This window comes from Xyrauchen texanus, chromosome 20, assembly GCF_025860055.1.
Source record: "Xyrauchen texanus isolate HMW12.3.18 chromosome 20, RBS_HiC_50CHRs, whole genome shotgun sequence".
NCBI lineage: Eukaryota > Metazoa > Chordata > Actinopteri > Cypriniformes > Catostomidae > Xyrauchen > Xyrauchen texanus.
Genome location: NC_068295.1, coordinates 21,858,603 through 21,873,155, shown reverse-complemented (window position 1 = coordinate 21,873,155; position 14,553 = coordinate 21,858,603). Strand labels below are relative to the sequence as shown.

Below are 14,553 nucleotides of genomic sequence, written 5' to 3'. Positions count from 1 at the left end.
CTAAAGGTAAGTGACTGTGGAGGCGAGGGCATAGTCATGCATTTGTCTGGAAAGAGAGTAAGCGTTAACTGTTCTCACCTGAGATGAATTGCTGGTAATTCTTTATTTCTGTGTTTGCAGTGAGAGACAGGGGAAATAAAAGGGGCAAGTCCTCAGATTGTGCAGTGAGAACCCAGCTGAGAAGCCATTTGTGTTTTGGCCGCTGACATTATATTGAAGCTTCACCATTGTGCTCTTAAGCTAATGTGTTTATTTTGTATCAATATAAAGGCAATCGCCGTCTCCCGCTTCCTCATTTCATTGAACCTGTTACACTGGTGCGAAACCCATGAGAACCTGTTACACTGGTGCGAAACCCATGAGAAGAGGAAGAAGTATACACTACCATAAAGTAATCTCCACTGGAGATTACTGGTAGTCTTCAGGTCCCTTGCCAGCATCCACCAGGCCCTTGTGGACCTATGTGTGGAGAAGCAGCAGCATTTTGAGGTGCTCCTTTGGGCCCAGGAGGATGACCGGCGGATGCTAAGGAGCTTAGTACCACAGGATGAAGCTGGATGAAGCGGTCCAGTTGGCGGAAGACCATCCGGTGACGTATCCGTGGTCCAGCGCACCCCATGCCCTTTCCCTCCCTGTTGTCTCTTCCCCAGCTCTCTACACCCTCCCACCCCCTTTCTTCTGCCCTGTTCCTTTCCCCAAAAACTGTCTGTGCCAACAAACCCCGTCTCTCCCCTCTCTTCATCCCAGGTGAGGAAACCTATGCCACAGATGTGGGCAGGAAGCTTGGGCTAGTCTTCTGGAGTTGCTTAGAGCCGGTCAGGTCTGAGATCAGTGCCCAGTAATGGAGGTGGGGGCCTTGATCCGGCTTACCGACAACCACAGACCACCCCCAATTGAGATATTGGTGAGTGTCAAGGGGGTTACATACAACCCTTGGTGGATTCAGGTTGTAATCAAACCGGGCGATTCCCCGGCCTGAGTTGGTTGGTGGGGGTATGTGGAGGCGAACAAACTCATATGAACAATAGTAATGGTGATGTTCAGAAAGCAACAACATCGATTGCCGGCTGCCATACTTGGTTTGAGATTCATTCCGTATTATAACAACAACATATAATGTGCAACAAAGAAATAACAATGAATAATAATGACTGAGGGCATTTGCAGCTTCTATACACTCACCTAAAGGATTATTAGGAACACCTGTTCAATTTCTCATTAATGCAATTATCTAATCAACCAATCACATGGCAGTTGCTTCAATGCATTTAGGGGTGTGGTCCTGGTCAAGACAATCTCCTGAACTCCAAACTGAATGTCAGAATGGGAAAGAAAGGTGATTTAAGCAATTTTGAGCGTGGCATGGTTGTTGGTGCCAGACGGGCCGTCTGAGTATTTCACAATCTGGGATTTTCACGCACAACCATTTCTAGGGTTTACAAAGAATGGTGTGAAAAGGGAAAAACATCCAGTATGCGGCAGTCCTGTGGGCGAAAATGCCTTGTTGATTTTCTAGAGGTCAGAGGAGAATGGGCCGACTGATTCAAGCTGATAGAAGAGCAACTTTGCCTGAAATAACAACTCGTTACAACCGAGGTATGCAGCAAAGCATTTGTGAAGCCACAACACGCACAACCTTGAGGCGGATGGGCTACAACAGCAGTAGACCCCACCGGGTACCACTCATCTCCACTACAAATAGGAAAAAGAGGCTACAGAGGAAAAATGTTGCCTGGTCTGATGAGTCTCGATTTCTGTTGAGACATTCAGATGGTAGAGTCAGAATTTGGCGTAAACAGAATGAGAACATGGATCCATCATGCCTTGTTACCACTGTGCAGGCTGGTGGTGGTGGTGTAATGGTGTGGGGGATGTTTTCTTGGCACACTTTAGGCCCCTTAGTGCCAATTGGGCATCGTTTAAATGCCACAGCCTACCTGAGCATTGTTTCTGACCATGTCCATCCCTTTATGGCCACCATGTACCCATCCTCTGATGGCTACTTCCAGCAGGATAATGCACCATGTCACAAAGCTCGAATCATTTCAAATTGGTTTCTTGAACATGACAAGGAGTTCACTGTACTAAAATGGCCCCCACAGTCACCAGATCTCAACCCAATAGAGCATCTTTGGGATGTGGTGGAACGGGAGCTTCGTGCCCTGGATGTGCATCACACAAATCTAAATCAACTGCAAGATGCTATCCTATCAATATGGGCCAACATTTCTAAAGAATGCTTTCAGCACCTTGTTGAATCAATGCCACGTAGAATTAAGGAAGTTCTGAAGGCGAAAGGGGGTCAAACACATTATTAGTATGGTGTTCCTAATAATCCTTTAGGTGAGTGTATATCAATAAATCTCAGCACTGAAAATGCAGCATTTTCCTTCTTGTGAGGAGTAAACATGGTTAAGCTTGATATAATGGGGAGAATGATGAGGCACAAATAGGATTAGGGTTTTAGGAGATGAGAATGAACAATGACAAATGGAGTCCATAATTACAGAGAAGCTTCCATCAGAGAGAAGGGCAAGTTCACAGAGACAATCAAATACAACAAAGGGCATCTTGGCCCACCTCCTCACACAGGAACGACATCAAGGTCACATGACTTTCTGAGAATAACTTAGAAATCTTATGCTGTCGACTCAGTAAGCAGAGGTGGAAAAAAGTGCATCGTTTGTGTGAATACATAAAGTGTATACACACACACACACACACATGTTGTGTTTCCATGTTTTATGGGGACTTTCCATAGACATAATGGTTTTTATACTGTACAAACTTTATATTCTATCCCCTAAACCTAACCCTACCCCTAAACCTAACCCTCACAGAAAACATTTTCAAAAAACATAATTTAGTATGATTTATAAGCTGTTTTCCTCATGGGGACTGACACAATGTCCCCACAAGGTCAAAAATTTCGGGTTTTACTATCCTTATGGGGACATTTGGTCCCCACAAAGTGATAAATACACGCTCACACACACACACACACGCACACACACACACACACACACACACACACACACACACACACACACACACACACACACACACACACACACACAGTATAACCTTAAATAATTCCAATAAACAAATTAGAAAAACGATTAAATTATAATAGATAAATAAATGCATGCTAGCAATGCCTAAAGTGGAGATGTTTTGAGAAAATTACATGTACATCTTAGATTTTGACTTTTGAAAACTTGTTATTGAATAATGTTACATCATCTTGCACTTAAATAGTATGGTAGCGGTACAGCGGTACAGTCATGGTAAAACCATGGTACTTAGTATTCTGATTATGTCACGACAAATGCCATCATCATCTTGTCAGCAGAAATAGGTCAAAACAGTTCATCTGCTGGTGCAGTGGGAGAAAGAATATGACTAAATACCATGTAAAGTTTAGTGTAGTATTTAAAGTTTGGGATACACTATTAAGTTTATATGCTTTATAAATAGGTTGTTTGGATTTTGAAGTGGCGACAAGTTGTATAGCACTATAATCTGGCCAACAGGTGAAGAAACACAAAGGAGTGGACATCAGAGCACTTGTACGAAAAGAAGGGACACGTAGACAGGATGAACAGAAAAAAGAAAATAGCTGGTTGCTATTCTGATCACGTCTTTTAAGATAAATCTAGGATCTGTAAGGATATATCTCCAGTTGTTACTGGAGCAATAAAGATGAGTGATGGCCAGCTAAAGACTAATGTAGAATCTAATGGCAGGCTAATGTCAACCTGGTCCATTTGTACGTATTTTTCTGTTGTGCCTTGACCCTTTAGTAAAATGTTTTTCTCTCTTTTACACGTCTGTGTAAATGCTCAATGACAATAAACTGATTCTTTGATTTACAACATTAGCATTCTGTACAGAACTCAGCATATAAGCTTATTTTCAAATCTTGTGTTTAGGCTCTTATTTATTGAATACTCCAAATCTATCAAGTGTTTAACCGTGTCTCACAATTTATTTTTTTTTTTTTACATTTATTTCCAAGTAGACAATGTTACTTTCAAAGTAATACAAAACACACATCTTAATTTATAAATAAATGCTATGATATAAATGCAAAAAATGACAATACATTTAAAAGAAATAATTATACAAGAAGCCTATTTAAGCCTGTTTTTTTTAAAAGTTGGAAGGATCCAATCCATCAATTAAGTGAAAGTTTATCCAGCATTTCTATATAAATTAAGTGTATTTTCGCAGACACAATGTTTGGAAATTCTTTCTTTATCTCATTGGTACCAGAGAAACAGTGCTTTGTTTACCAGTGTCTCCATCCGTCATAATCAAATACTATCTATACCATGGTACAGTAAGTATGTGGACAATCGAACTTTGGATCCATGCACTATACTTGTTGGACATTTCAAAACCATGGGTGTCCACATACTTATGTAGTGTCCTTCAAAAAACACCATAGTAAATGTATCATGGTACCTTTAAGTATGGCTCAAAACCAAAATATTTATTTTGTACAAACTATGTGTATTATTCTCCCAGAGACGTGATCTAAAGACATGATGCGATTTTTCACTCGCTTGCATAGAATAGCCTAAGAGAGAGAGCCATTTAAGCCCACTGTGATGGTTTCTCTCCACCCTTTGTTCCAGGATGACACCAGTAAAAAAAAAACAAAAAAACATTGCATCTGATGAAGTGGAAAACCAAGGTCTTGTCTGAACTCTTCTAACCGAGAAACAAGAGAGGCTCCTCAGTTCATTGTGGGAATGAATACAGAGCTGGTAAGGCAACACCTTTACGTTTAAACCTGAAACCCTACGCTGGGCTTGTACCTTCTATACAGTTCCTCTTGCACTGAGAGAATAATTCAGAGATGCAATGCAGGTGAGATTAAGGTGGATAGGACACGGAAAGAGAAAAAATAGAAAATAGAGAGAAACACAATAGAGAACGAGAGAAGGGTTCAGTAGAGGAATGGTGGCTTTTACGTGCGCTCAGAGCACTCCATTAAAACAGAAGAGGCTTTTGTAGCTGCGAGTGGAGAGAAGTGACCTTCATGTGTTTAGTTTGACTCTGTCAGCTATTACACCGTTCAGAAAGGGAACCCGAGAGGATTGTTCTTTCGCCAGTCATAGGCACACAGTACATTGTTCCTATGTGGGCGTACATTACAAATCATCCATCCACCACTGTCAGTAATAACAGATGTCATCATTTTCTCCCTCTCGGAAAAACAGCACACAGATAAAACTTTCTACAAATCTGTCACTGAGAGTAATTGCTTCTGATCCCTCAACATACCGCAAATGGGGGATTCTCACGAAATCGGTAAAGAAAATGTCCTGGTCATATTTAATATATGTAATTATATTCTGCATAAAGAAAATGAAGCCAACTTTTGGGACCATTAAGATATTTGCATTGTGACATTATTTTTTATTTTTTTTCGCGAAAATTAGCCAAATAAAAGACTTCAGATTATATTTTACATTTTAAATCAATCAAACTAAGAAATGGTACCATGTCATTAAAATAAACCAGTGTTATTGGATAATTCTGCTGATAAATTATTGAAAAATATCTTTACAAGAATTTTCAGTATACAAAAAAAAAATCTTCAGACAACCTGAGTTGTGAATAATTAGATGTGATCTAGGATTTTTTTTAAATAGATTTATACAGTGTATACCATTGATGAGAGGGTAAGTCTATCCCTCACAGCCTTGTTTTCATTCCAGTCAAAGATCAAAGGTGGTGCTACCGTGAATAAGTTCCATGACTTGACTCATACAAAACAAACATTATGGTGGTTATACTTGCCCAACCCCAATAGCATCCAGGGTAGCTTTAGATGCTGTCAGTGCAGAGTTAATGGACCATCTGTGTGTACGTCTCTAAGCAGTACCCCCATCATTAGCACACCTCACATATGATGTGTGAGCGCTGTTTGGGAGAATCAGCCCACTGCATTATTGGAACTTTAATGTAGGTGTGTTTGAAGTGGGAGAGATGGCCACAGGGAAGCTGCTTTAATGGATGCGCAAGTCTCTTTCCTCCCTGAACAGACTCCAACATGGATACTTCACAGCTTTCTGAGGAAGGACTTTCGTGGAAGAGCACAAAGAGCCAGAGCTGCCTCAGAACTCGCACAGTATGTCTTACCACTTTCAAAAGTTTCACATTTATCTGGACATCCTTCTGAATAAAAACTACAAACTCAAAGCCTTAATGCACAATGTATCATTCATGAATCACCACTGTCTGTCACATGAAAACACGTGTGTATCCAGGCGAGTCTGCTCGCCAGCAGAAGACGTGGCTCTTGTGTTCAGCAGACATCTGTTGCAGTTTATTAAAGCCTGTCAAAGGCCTGTTTAGCATTCTCTATTAAATCTGCATGCTAAGCGGCCCTCTCAAGCCCATGTGCTGAGAGAAAAAGAAGCTCAGCGCAGGCCAGTTTGAACTTCTCTGTACCAGGCCAAGCACTCAAGATGAATCTTCACTCTTTCACATGTCATCCGCAGGTTTTATCTCTGTAAAAGTCCTGCATGAAAGATCAGTACATGGTTTGCTGGGAGCAGATTGTACTGTCCTGACACCTGGCTATCACAGCAGTAGGGCTGGGCGATATGGCAAAAAATATTATCACGATATTCTTTTTCATATTATTCGATAACGATATGCATCCTGATATTGAATCACATTTGCACATTTTTATGAATTTCCCAAAAAAGAAGAGAAAACAAAATCCTAAAAAGTCTAAATAGTCTGCATTGGGGACCCAGACTAAAGTCTAAATAGTCTGTACAAAACTGCATTAGGGACCCAGACATCGCCAATGCAGTGGTGACTGAGGGATCTTCTCTGAAAATATTACAATATTTTATAGTTTATCAATTGAGTGCAGTTGGATATGAATGTTATAAGATGATCTGTTCATTTTGAATCATAATGACAGTATATATATATATATATATATATATATATATATATATATATATATATATATATATATATATAATTTTTTATATATAAAATTATTTTCATATCCTTACAGTTGGGCGCATACAAGCCCTTGTGACTGAGGAATGATACTGTATGGGGGTTCAGGGGTATCTCCAGAGAGAAACTTTTGAAAATGTAAAAGTCTGAATCCACCATTTTTCTATTTTCATTAAAGTGAGAAAGACTAGGCTACAAACTAGTAATTGTTTTGTCTTTCATCCTTGTCAGAGATGATGAAATCTGAATAATTTCACAAAATTAAAACTGAAATATATTCGTTTATTATTAAAGGCTTGGAGCATTCTGATTAATAAAACTACATTTTGAAAGAAAAACTTTATGGTCTAAAGGCGCTCTGGAAACATGCACCTCATGTTCATGCACATGTGGGGAAAAGAGTTTGCGGGTGCGGCACGGGACAAGGCCTCAGTGAAGTCTGTTTCAGTGCTAGAGAAAAATATTTAAGAATACAGCGCAGAAAGATCAGATATGATGCATCCGGCGTTGTTGTTTTGCGGCACTGCTCATTAGAAACGAGGAAAGGCTGTAAACATCGTCATGATATCTTGCACTCAAGATGGAATTAATCTGGTGTCCGGATCAGAAACACAGTGACCTGCGTAGCGGGGGAAATAGCAACTTCATACAGTCTGAGGCTGCGTTTCCACTTACGTGGAAGAAATCCACACAAAGCCACTCCCAACGCTAGGAAACCACATGCTGCTGTCAATTTTACAATCCACCTCGTGAGCTTGACGCTTGGCTTCCATAGGAAGAAATTGAAAGCCCTCGCTCACATTCGCTCAGCACGCGCCAGTGGAAACATATGATAAGAAAGACAAACTGCTAGTGTTTTTAGCAACACAAATGTCTAGATGTAGAACACAGGCTAAATATCGAAAATTACTCAAAAGCTTATCGATGATATCGTGGAGTTTTTTTATCACGCGATAAATAATGATATCGTTTTATGTGGATGATTGTCATCCACCAATAGAAGCATAGTGGGGTAGAGTAGCTCCAACTCCATAGTGGCTCCAATTGATTTAATCAAATAGGATAATCTAATTTAAGGGTAGGCAACCATCTAGACATGAAGTGCTATTTTTTTATTATTCTTGTTAATAACTTTTTTTTTGTTTGAAATCCAATTCAGCTAATAACTACATTAATCAGGCTGCGTGACCATGAGTAATTAAAATTTTTCATCTACATTTAGTCAATTAGCAGACGCCATTATCCAAAGCATCTTACAAGTGAGGAACATGGCACGCAATTTGATGAATAAGAGTCAATAATATCTACACAGTATCGTACTGCCAGATTCTATAAGTTGCTGGAGTAGTATAGAAGCTAACCTAGAAGAAAGAGACAGACAACATTTTTTTTGTAATATTGTTAAATATTAAGTAAGTGCATTTAGTGTGGATTGGTTAAGTGCTCGCTTAACATATGTTTTCAGCTGGTTCTTGAATGTTGTGATGGTTTCTGCAGATCGCATGGAGGTTGGAAGCTTGAATGCTGTTCATAGACTTCAGCTCAGCATTCAGCACAATAATTCCTCAGCACCTGACTGGAAAGCTGAACCTGCTGGGCCTGGACACCTCCCTTTGCAACTGGCTCCTGGACTTCCTGACTGGGAGACCTCAGTCAGTCCGGATCGAGAATAGCATCTCCACCACAACCACACTGAGCACCGGGGCCCCCCAGGGCTGTGTGCTCAGTCCACTGCTGTTCACTCTGCTGACTCGCGACTGTGCAGCAATGCACAACTCGAACCACGTCATCAAGTTCGCCAATGACACGACCGTGGTGGGTCTCATCAGCAAGAACAATGAGTCAGCATACAGAGTGGAGGTGCAGTGGCTAACGGACTGGTGTAGAGCCAACAACCTGTCTCTGAATGTGGACAAACAAATAGATGGTTGTTGACTTTAGAAGAGCACAGAGTGACAAATGTACTGTACTTTTTGGTTTCATTCAATCAACCAAATCGATAAAAATAGATATTAATTACAGAGATATTAATATTTAAATTACTACATTTAATATTAGATTCTCTCTTGCTCTCATCGCTTATCAGAATCAGCTTTATTGCCAAGTATGCTTACACATATAAGTAGCTTCCAGTGTACAACAATACAAACAATACCAAAAACAGCAGCAAGACATAGGTAATTAAAACAAAAAATAATAAAAAAATAAATAATTATACATACATACACTCACCTTCATACATACCCACATACAAACACATAGTGCAAATATATTACAATCTGTTATATAAAGAACAAAAAACAGTATATTATGTACAGAGCAATGTAAGTAATGGCAGAAGTGGATATGATGGATAATATAAATAGACTTAAACTGTGTATTGCACATAATTATTGCTCAATGGGGCAATTTAATTGTCATTAGATGGATAGCCTGAGGGGAAAAACTGTTCCTGTGCCTGACGGTTCTGGTGTTCAGAGCTCTGAAGCGCCGGCCAGAAGGCAACAGTTAAAAAAGGTAGTGGGCAGGGTGAGTGTGATCCAGAGTGATTTTACCAGCCCTTTTCTTCACTCTGGAAGTGTATAGTTCTTGAAGGGGGGGCAGGGGGCAACCAATAATCCTCTCAGCAGACCGAACTGTCCTTTGTAGTCTTCTGATGTCTGATTTCGTAGCTGCACCAAACCAGACAGTTATAGAAGTGCAGAGGACAGACTCAATGACTGCTGAGTAGAACTGTTTGAGCAGCACCTGTGGCAGGTTGAACTTCCTCAGCTGGCGAAGGAAGTATGTGGAAGTATGTGCCAATGCTTACATTTTCTCAGGCTGTCAACACCTGATCTCAATACTAATATTTGTAAAAAATAAAAATAAAAAAAATGGAGAAGACCTTATTTCCTCACAAATAGATGCTTGATAGAAAAACCACAGGCACAATACTGGTAGTTTCCATTTGAATGTGAGCAAATGCACCAAAATTTTGGCCACCAAACAATTACATCAGAAAATGTCAATAATGCCACCTTTGTTTATCTTTGGTTTATTTCAACATCTGTTAACTGAAATATTGGCATGGAGTAAAAGCAGTGTGCATGTGAAATTATCTAAGTTTAACTGGATTTAATATAAAGACTGGGTCAAGAATTTTGGTTATTTTGGTGCATCACTTTTTATTTTTTTAATCTCACAATTAAAGCAATAAAAGAGAAGATAAATCTATTTTAATGGGAAGAAGCTGCAGAATTCCGCATTCCAAAGGGATTGGAAGATGTGTTTGATGTTTGCTGCTCGTCTTACTACATTAAAGCCCTCACAGCCCACATGACATCTGGTTCCTCTTTGTGTGTTTTAAGAAACATGTTCTACAGGGCCTTATCTAATATGGCTGCTGAGGCTAATGACAGTCAGCCTATGACATGAAAGCTCAACAGCTGCCAGCTCTTTTAAAATGTGCCGTTCTTTTTGTTTCTTCCTGGGCCCCACCAAATGTGTCTTTATCCCAATGCAATGCCAAAAGGAAAGGCCTGTGCTTGATTAAAGAATCATCTTATTCTAATGAATACTGAGACAAACATAACAAATATTCAGAGAACGTTAGAGGAACCAGTCCAGAGTATCGTGTTATGATGGACTTAATCTGCACATTTATTTCATGTTAAGAGGCGTGTTTAAAATAAACACAGAGCTGATGGTATATATTATGAAAATCTTGCTCTGGAATCACATGTCAAAACTGCTCCAGGAAAGGATGTTGCATATGAATAATTGGATCAACAAGCTAAATGAGGGATTCTCATCCGACAATATTTCAACATGTACAGGTGAGCGCAACGCAAGATGCATTTCATGAATAAGAAGACTTTCATGAACCTCCATCCTCCAGGGAGAGAGAGGCTATTATACTTGTCTTTGTGGGCGGAAAAGGGGGAGGTCATTTTTCTGGGGAGCTGAAAGAGCCTTCAAAGTTACAAATTACTGTGTAAAGAAATTTGACACTAGAAAAATATGTAATCAGCAATTTAACAATAATGCTCATAAATAAATAATCACTACCTCCATTAACCTGACATGTATCTGAGGCTCAGTGTGTGCCGTGATTATCGGATCGCCAGAGTGCATGCTGTTTGCAGACAGCAAGTCCATTAAAAAGAGCCATCCGTCCTCGCACACTCTCTGCTGGCACTTCAGGTGGAGTGTGTTATTTTGCAGCTAAGGGTAGGCAGGCCCAGAGCGTTGATTTGTAGCACCATAAGACAGGTTGAATTACACTCACCAAGTGTGAAAGACAATAGGAAAGAGAGTCCCAAACCTGACACCTTAACCCTATCAGAATGTAGCCTGTGATGGGCATCAGAGAGCTAAAGAGAACTGCTTAGTTTTACATAATTTGAGTGGCTGGATTCCTGAAAAGCCCCAGAGATCAATGTTTTTCGCTCAACTTGAAGTACATGAGAGGCAAAAAGGACAGTTTAGGAGTGTGTTTGATTATTTACACATCCACAATCATTGTAGATTGTTACCGGAAAAGCTATACATATATATTTAGAAAACAGCTGAGCTACTGTTAAACTATTAAAAAAGGTAGTTAAGTTAGAAGCGTATCGCAATATAACCCTGACAGTGTGTTCAGGACTTGAAAGTGTTTTTTTGCAATAATGACTGGCTGACTGTAGACTATCCCATTTATTACATGGCTACTTAGCAAATAAATAATAAAATGAAAATGAAATATTGTTTTGGAATTAAAATTACATTACTTTGCGAGATGAAAGAGACAGCAGAGTCTCCAAAAACACTGTTTTTTCCACCAGAAACAAAATCCACCAGACTGTTTTTATTTTATTTTATTAGCTTCGTAAAGACAGCAGATGACTCAAAGATGACTCACAATACCTGGATGATCAGTCTGATATCACTTAATCTCTTAGTGTGCAGTTGTTATTCAGAAATATCAACCGCTGGGTGGTGTGATTTGCCAATCATAATGGAGTATTCCAGAGAACCATGTTATAAGTTTATTTATCTTATTCCTAGTCTCACAGTCAGACAATTGGGTAAAGGGATCAATCAGTTTTGTTTTTGGGCTTATCTGATGCACCATGGCAGGCAATTTCATACTGTAGATATAACCAAGAAAAAGAAGAATATAAAGTTCTGCTAGTGGGTATCTAGTTGATTTTCTAATAAGTGCCTCATTATAAAACTCTGAGTGAATATATTTGATTATTAGATTTTATGTCACTACCCTCTATTGTATCAACCCAATATCTTTCAAACACATCTTTGTCTCCAGACAGAAAACCTATGAGCCCTTACTTTTGAAGCTGTAGAAAGTCAGATAATCAGATTGGAACAGGCAATTTCAGTCAATGCTTTCCATTTTGAGTGCAATATTCATCAGACAGCCAGTGAGTGGACTATGGGTAGTCTGTAGTCTTGAGTACTGCCTCACACTGTCCAACCTTATTTCCGCAGAAAGAGGTTTTAAAAGAAAACAGCTGTAGAAAAATAAGAGAAAGGTCGATTCTATTTTTGCGTGGGCAAATCTTCCATATCTGTGTTTTATTTACTGTGTCTCAATTAAGCCAATGAAATGACAGAGGTTACCCGTGATGGGCATCAGAGAGCTAAATGGAACTGCTGGGTTTTTACATAATTAGAGTCGCAGGATTCCTTAGAAGCTCCAGAGATCAATGGCTTTTGCTCAACTTTAAGCTGTTGAGTTTGTGCAACATGCTGAGTGCTTAGAGTTAAGAGAGCATGTGAGGGGGAAAAAAGTGAAGAATTTATCTAGGATTTAGAGCAGACAAAAAGTTTTAGAGCCTAAGCTTTGAGATGCCAGTGGTAATCCATGTAATAATTCAACACATAGCGAAGATCCTTCAATACCACAATATCAGATTGAGGTGAGGTGACGAGCCTCAAGATAAGGAGTTTGTGCTCTATGTGTACTTTTATGTGCACAATAGCATGTTTGTTTTTGTTTGTTTATTTTGCCTTTATTGATAAAATGTCAGTTTCACAAACTTCAAGACAGGGAGAGGAAGGGGCTAGTGCTAACTAAACTTAAGCAAACAAAGTAAATATCTTCTGCGATTTTTCCAGACAGACATTTTTCATGGTGTGACTCAATGGGAGTGAGTGCATGAGGCAGATTATTTAGCACACAATTAAGAGCTGCTAAAATATGGCAACAGCTCGCCTCCTCTCGCTATCCTAGTATAATTAGATTTTCACCTGCTGTTGAGATACTGAGAAAAAAAAAAGCACTTGATTTGTTGGACAAGACAAAGAGGCACCTGACGTGCCAGCTCTCAGATCCATCTTACTCCTCAGCATGCCGAGAGTTTGAGAGGTAAATTGAAAATTCTGTTGAAAGCCCGCCTGGATGAGTTGCACAGTCTGCTTAACACATTGGTGTAGAGACAGATGCTACTTTTGAACAATATTGTTGTCATCATATTTAAAAAAAACAAGCAGATGAATGTAAACTGCTAAAATGGAATAAATGTAATTTTGAAGGGGAGTTGATTTGGGTGTTTAATAATGAGGCAGGATTCCCACTCTTTTCCAGTCTTAGTGACAAGGACTTTTAACAACTATATAGAGACTGCACACACAAAAACTAATTCTAGCCAATGAAACAAAACGAAACGAGAAAAACATATTCTCTATTGAAATTTCCATTACTTAAGGTTTTACTTATTTCCATAACTTTCCCAGTCATTTTCAATTCAATTATCATTGCTGATCAAATATTTTAGAGCTGAGCATAACAAGATTTTTTTTATATTCACTTAAGAAATTCTAATTACTTCAAAAGGTTTTATTAGTTTTCAATGACTTTTTCCATGACATTTCCAGGTTTTCAATGATTATGGGAACCCTGAATGAGGTCATCAAATGTGTTATGTCTTTACACCATTAGATCAATAGTGGCTGTGAATTTCATCAAGTCAGAGAAAGTCAAGTTGATATTTAACAAAAAGAATAACAACCACATGATACAATTGTTTCTGCGAATTGCTCTTAAGAATTAGCATTAATGCCAGTGAGGCAGGTGCAGCCAAGAGTAATAATCAGCATGTTGAAAAACTACTTTTAATTTTTGGCATAACACCAACAGGAGGTAATCTGTTATTGTCTGCTGAAAATTTACACTGTTGAACGAGAAGCGCGGAGATGCCAGAAAACGTGGAATTGTGAGCCAAGAACACAGCAGCAGACAGTCTGGCCTCGACTCGCTTTAAGTGGATACATATTCTACATAAGTCTCAGCCTTTCCAAGGGAACATTGGGCTTATTAATCCTCCACACGCTCCTTAGGGTTGTCAAATCCCATTCAAACACCAAAGGAAACAAATGTGTAAACACATCCAACGTAGTGTGAAGGCTGTCAAACTCAATGCCTGCCTTCACATAGAGACGTAGTCTAAAAGTGAAATATAAGCCAAATCCAAGGTGGTTTTTGGTTGCGACGTGCCATGCAGTGTAACTGGCTCTCGTGCCCTCAGAAACATAAGAGCGCATGCAAAAGTGGGCCATTAATGATTAATAGCTGTT

At 39.3% G+C, this 14,553-nt stretch overlaps 1 protein-coding gene across 2 annotated transcripts in view; it reads right to left on the bottom strand.

Moving 5' to 3' along the window:
• The window catches only part of LOC127661108 (adenosine kinase-like), a 240,188-nt gene that overhangs the window by 57,407 nt on the left and 168,228 nt on the right, over nucleotides 1-14,553 (bottom strand). The gene's annotated exons all lie outside the window — the stretch shown is intronic.